General features: G+C 34.5%; 1 long non-coding RNA gene across 2 annotated transcripts; it reads right to left on the bottom strand.

The window, feature by feature from the left end:
- Positions 1–467: 467 nt before the first annotated feature.
- LOC140008934 (uncharacterized) lies at positions 468–5,278 on the bottom strand. Of its 2 annotated transcripts, XR_011816262.1 has the most exons (5): positions 3,880–5,278; positions 3,558–3,591; positions 2,188–2,250; positions 1,148–1,210; positions 468–1,042 (listed from the first exon to the last, which is right to left on the bottom strand). It is a non-coding gene; the product is annotated as an uncharacterized lncRNA (long non-coding RNA). The 2 variants fall into 2 exon arrangements; XR_011816263.1 differs by lacking the exon at positions 1,148–1,210 and having other exon boundaries at positions 3,880–5,274.
- Positions 5,279–6,325: the final 1,047 nt, after the last annotated feature.

The raw sequence follows: 6,325 nt of genomic DNA, 5'->3' as shown, positions 1-6,325 counted from the left end.
AACTTCAGCAATGGTTCACCTAATTGATCATCGATAAGCAAAGGCAATTCCAATTATTTACTAATAAATAGGTTATAACTGCCAAACAAGCGATGACAGTCAACCCCTCCTTACTGTGTCGATGATTAAGGTACGCCCGTTAATCACTGCTCTAATTGAGAAATAATCCTAGGTACGCCCATAGAATTTAATTCCCCAATTGCCTTACGTATTAGAGGAGCCCTATTCTAACCAAATAACGCACTACTAGGGTTATTTCAGATTAGCCCGCGTATCCCCCTGACACGAATCCAATCATGCCAGTTATCACTATTTTGAGACAATTAAACAATTACGGATTTAACGTCCCAATTGACAATAGATTATCAAATTAACTAATTATCCGGATCCAAAACAATCAATTAATTAAACAATCATAAGCACTGTAATCAGGGAATATGCGAATACCAATAAATAAAAGCAAAAGATAAAATTAAATCGATCTCACAATTTTTAGGCAACCCAAAGCATCCGTTGTCCCTTGACTAGGGTGAGGAAATTAGTTCATAGTTGATGAACAAAATCCACAAGAAATTGAAGCAAAAGCTGCGGCCATCGTTCTAAGAAAAATTCTAACAGAAAGCTACAGGAAAAACATGGTTCAATTCGTCGCTTGCTGCAGACGAAAACTACCAAAAGGAAACAAACAGAAGGAAAAAGTCAAAGCTCTCTAGTTCCTATCATGCGTGACTAAGAAAACTAGAAAAGAACAAGAAGAAAAGTTCTACAAAGAAAAAGTCAAAAAGTGAAGCTAAAGGAGAAAGGCAAAGAAGTAGCTCTAGTCCTCTCCATTCTTCTGTGCGGCGGCCCTCTTCCGGAGAGGAAGAAGAAGACTTGTCCTGCGTTCCTTTTTCTTCTTTTTTATACCGTCTTCCGCCCTCATCAGCAATTACCAAGATGGGTACAAATTTTCCTTTGCCAACTATGCCCCTCGGATAAGCTCTATGACTTGGACTCTTTTTCTGTCAAATTGGCATTTGTTATCATATTTTCATTCTACTCCCTGAAATAAATGCAAAACACTAAAGTGAATAGAATTTAACAATTAATTCACCTTGGGTCAGGTAATAGGGGAAATTAACAATAAAATAAATGATAAAATTGCAACCTATCATAGCCTGTACCAAAAATCTAATATTTGATACTTCTCCTTCGGCAAATATTTTACTACCTACAAGCATCAAAACCATTTATATTAGTCGTATTAAGCAAAAACTGCCCCTAGACAGAAAGCAATTGGTTAGTTTGTACAACAAAGATTCATAAGATAGATATTGATAAGTCCTATCAAGAAAAATACTAAATCAAATTAGATTAACCTTTTCTCAGGGGATAAAAACAAAGAACCTAAATAAAGGTGCACTTTGAAAAAAGAATTTCTCCAATCCTTTGTACTTTGTTGCATATCTTAATATCTTGTAATAAACATTTGGAACATATTAGAGTATAAAAGATAATTATAATTAATATATTAGACCATCAAATCTAGCATAGGGTATGTGAAAACACAATATGAAGCAAAACAATAGCAACAAAGCCTGAGTATTAGCAGGAACTGAAGAATTTGTTATGCCAAACCATAAATGGCATTAAGCACTAAACATATGAATGCATTTCCAAAGTTTCACATCCAGTTCATATCAATGCAGTAGGGCAACCCCTAGTCCCTAATGTGACTTTTAGAAATTACCAAAAAAAAAAGTAATTTGCAATGTCAGAAGACAACAATGATCTAAAACTCAAAATAGCAAATAGTTAAACTCAAAAAAAAAAACTTTTAAAGCTAATTTTATTGCATGCCAGGTGAATCTGTGAAAGGATTTGGGCCACTATATGCTGTCTACAAAAGGAAATATACAATCACATTGAAATAGGTAATATGAAGTCATTCATTGGTCTTTTTCTCAAGCATGGAACTATATCTGTAATCACAAAAGATTGAAATAGGTAAGACGAATTAAATTGAAATAGGTCAGCGAAGTAAAGATAAGATTTTAATTACCTTTTTAATGGAAGCAAAAGTAAGAAATTATCCAGCTAATTAGTGCAAAATAACAAGGGGCAAAACTATAGCTACGCAGTAACTTGATCCATTTTCTAGTTAATGATATGATTTAAAGTCTTTAATCAAATTGTTAATTTACTCACTGCTTCAAGCCACTGCCCAGCATCTGATAGAGATTTCCTATCCTTGGGCAAACCTTTGACTGCCTACAAACACAAAAAATCAATTAAAATAGCTATTACAACCAAAAAAATTGCAGAAAGAACTTCGATCATTTATCAACTTGAGATTCACTATATAAACTGTCAACAAATTTTACTAAGAGACTTATAATTTTTTGTACTATAAGAACAATTATTAACAAATAGTCATTAAAATACGTATCATCACAAGATGCCTTTGGTAACTCGAAACTTTGGCCAATGATCTTTTTCACATATGAGTTCATGATTGTTCAAGAAGACATGCAAATTGTATATAATTAGCATAAGATATGCAAACATGCACTACAATAGACATGCATGCATGCACTATTATTCTAGCTTAATCAAGCAAATTGATTAAGAAACCAAAATTAAAGAAAACGCCAACTGAAAAAATCAGAAAAGGGAAAAGAAAAACAAATCCAGATTTTTTTATCAAAAAAAAAACCATCAAATTCCGCATATGATGAATTCTAACCAGCTAAACCTATATTTCTTTTGGATAGTTCTGTCTAAACAGTATGCAAAACATAAAGGAGGACCGAGATTGGAACATGAACTATTAAAATCTCTAAAAACATCAACTGCAAATGCAAACTGCAGATTCAAACCTGAAATATAATGCAAACAAATGCATGTTAAATAAAATTACTAAAGCAAATCATATGATTTTTTTTCCTAGAGAAAATCTTCTTGTTTGAAGCAAATCTTGTCCACATCACGCCTGTGCTACCATATGCTGTGCTATAGGCACAATAAAAATCTCCTTTATATATGAATAAAGCAAATGACTTCCCAAAAAAAGGTAGAACTAAATCTTGGTGAATATATCGACATAAATAAGTGTTTTTTACACCCTGCAATCTTCAAGGCAATAAAAAAACACTGATTCCTAAAGCTAAAATGTTTACCCAAGCAACAGTAATATGTCGAGCTATAAAGACATTAAGCCAAGTTAACTAATGACACTCTAGCAAAAAAAAAAAACACAAGTCAAATAATGATCTAAACATTTTAATGATATTGCAAAAAAAAAAAAATATCAAATACTTAAAATTCATCCCAACTTCCCTAGATTCATAAACTCTGTATGTGTAGAACAAACTAAAAAAAAAAAGAAACTGAACTCCCGTTTAAAAGTACCAACAACCAGAGATCTTTAAAAAAAGACATCTCTGAAAAAATTACAACAACGATAGATAATTTTTGGATGGTAAAAAAAAATTATTGAAGAAAAAAGAAAGATCTAGGAGGGGAGATATTCAAAATAAAAAGAAAAAATAGCAGTAAGAGAAAATAGAGCGAAATACCGGAGCAAGAAGATGAAACCGCTACCATGCGAACCTGCAAATCCAAACAATAGAAGAAAAGACGGTAGCAACAAAATAGATAGTAAATAGATACTTTCATAAAAGGATAAAAAAATAAAAAGCTATACAGAGAAAGATTGTAAAAAAAAATAAAAATGAAAGTTAAGGTAATTAAGAGAGAAAACCAAAGGCAAATACCCTTTAACTTGTAAGAAGAAGACCAACGTGTGACCTCTATTTTGTCTTGCACTGTTATTTAATATTCAATTAAAGAAGAAAGAGAAGTGAAAAACAGAGAAAGAGGAAGGAAGGGAGAAAGAACCTGAGAAGAAAGGAAGAAAGCGACGGAGCAAAAGCAAGAAACACAATGAGCGGCACAAGCGAAGACTCTCAAGAACCCTATCTATCCAAGAAGGAGGTGAAATCTCAATTTTGTCCTCAACTCAATTCGCTCAATTAATTGGAGACGACCACCAATGCTGAGCGGGCTGGACGACCGTCAATTCGGAATTTTCATGGGCCGGACGACCACCAATCAACCAATGCAAGCAAGCCACGTCAGCAATTGAAGCCCAATTGAAAACAATGGCATTCCCCAATAGACTAGATATGTTAATTAGCTACCTACTTTCTCCTTCCCTCCTTTTTCAATCCCCACTTCCTACCACCCCAATTACTGCTACGCAATCCATTCTCTGCCTATGTCTCTGTTTCGGTCTCCTTTACTCAGACCCACCAATAACCTTTTCCCCTTCTTATGTCCATTTTTATCTCTCTTCTCCTTCATATCCATTTAGTGGGCATCTTAAGTGTCCTCACGTCTATAATTTCTCCCTCCCTTTAATCCCTAAAATCCCTCTACCATCTAGCATCGTTTGCCATATCCTTTATTATAGTGTTTGCAGATATGAAATATATATTCTAGGGACAAAAATAACAGTTTCTTCGATTTGGGTTTAAGGTCAGTGAGGTGATGGTAGATTTATGTGGAGGGTTGCTTTAGTAATTGAATATGGTGGTGGTAGTAATACAGCAGAGGAACTTCATACCTAGCAGTGACGGTGATGAATAGATGGGATGCGCTTTGATATCAATAATAGTGCCTCTGGCCACAGAGACATGCGATAAGTATGCCCGAGGAATTTGTAGATGATTGGTATTTGACGAGTTAGGTGGCCATCAATCTTATATGATTAAAATGAAGCTAAAAAACTTTGCTTGATGATTTCAAGTTGGTATTGGAAAGGGATTGTCAGTTATGGAATGCATTATGTTGATATTCGTGTACTAACAAACTGCAAAATATGAAAGATATATATGCGGAGATACTAATTTGGGAAATATTCAGCATTTTATTTGTTCAAAGTGAAATGGAATTATGGCCATTCAAGATCATTGCTGTCTCTGATGATAAATTCGTGATTGCAAGTCAACTATAAGAATGAGAAGAATCAATTTGTGGCTGAGGAGATTTCCTCCATAATCCTCGATCCTCTGCAAGATGAAGGAGATTACCAGGCTTACCTTGGGATGATAGGGAAAAAAAGATGTTGTTGAAGCTCCTGCCTATTTCAATGATTCTTAGGAGGAGGCAGCAAAGGATGCTTGTGTTGTTTATAGGTTAAATGTGATGACACTGATGAGCAAAAGGATCTGGACACCCATGTTGGCTTAAGATTCATGGCTTTTTCTTTAGGGAAAAAAAAAAAGAAAAAGAGGAGTAGCGTGTTGGGGCGTTCTAAGATATTCATTGGGTATTTTTGGCTGATGTCAGCCAAATGGATTTTTGTGTTACAAGAAACATGATAACAAGGGGTGCAAGTGTAATTATTCAAATTAGAGAGGAGCTGTCTGCAATTTTCAGGAACCTCGAGTGAGATTTTTGAAGTTATCCATTTTCATTATTATGTTACGTATAATGATATTTTAAATATTATCTATCTTGAGTGATTTTAGGGACAAACAGTGAAATTAAGAGAAAAATGATATTAGAGGATAAAGTGCAAAATATGCTATAGGAGATTTATTGGAGTTAACCTCTAGAGGTATAAATGTCTTTTTGACATTTCTATCATACGAGGTTAAACTTGACTAATGGTTTAGGGAATAAAACGAGAAAAATAATGTTAGGGAGTAAAGTGCAAAACAGATTAAATCTTAAGGGGGGTATTGTGATTAACGCTATTTGCTAAGCAACACCAGTTTCTTGCTTCTTAGGGCTGTAGCGGATGACTTCATGGATCCTCCTCTAATGGCGAAAATGGAATTTTCTTTTTATAATGAAGTTAGTACAATAATTTATGTTTATGATGTAAGTTAAATAATTTTTTTTTGTTAATTATGCTTACTCAACGGACCCTATTTAGTTAATAGAAGTGGGTGACAAAACTTGTTGAAAAGTTTGATCGTGTATGCATCTTTGATTGTAGTGGCTAATCGAAACCCCGAAACTTTTGCGTTTCATATTTGTTTTGTTTCTTATCATCTGAAATTTATCTTCTTTTTTCGTTAACAAAATGACCACATAAAGTTCTTTTAGACTAATGCTCAAGACTGATCGAGCTTACCATTGTAGGTGTCAATTCATTTCTTGGCTTGGCCACAATTTGGCACCTGGCGAATTTCAATTTAAATTCAAATTTCAACAATGTCTCCGGGCACTGTTCGCTACTCTACCCAATAGACTGTTCATCCTGGTGGGCCCGATCTCTCTCGAGCAGTCAGTGGCCTTCGACCACGTGGCAAAAAGGTACAGCAGCCTGCGTTCC

The sequence above is a fragment of the Coffea arabica genome, chromosome 6c (assembly GCF_036785885.1).
Source record: "Coffea arabica cultivar ET-39 chromosome 6c, Coffea Arabica ET-39 HiFi, whole genome shotgun sequence".
NCBI lineage: Eukaryota > Viridiplantae > Streptophyta > Magnoliopsida > Gentianales > Rubiaceae > Coffea > Coffea arabica.
The sequence above is the reverse complement of the archived record's forward strand: the minus strand, read 5'-3'. Positions and strand labels throughout refer to the sequence as shown.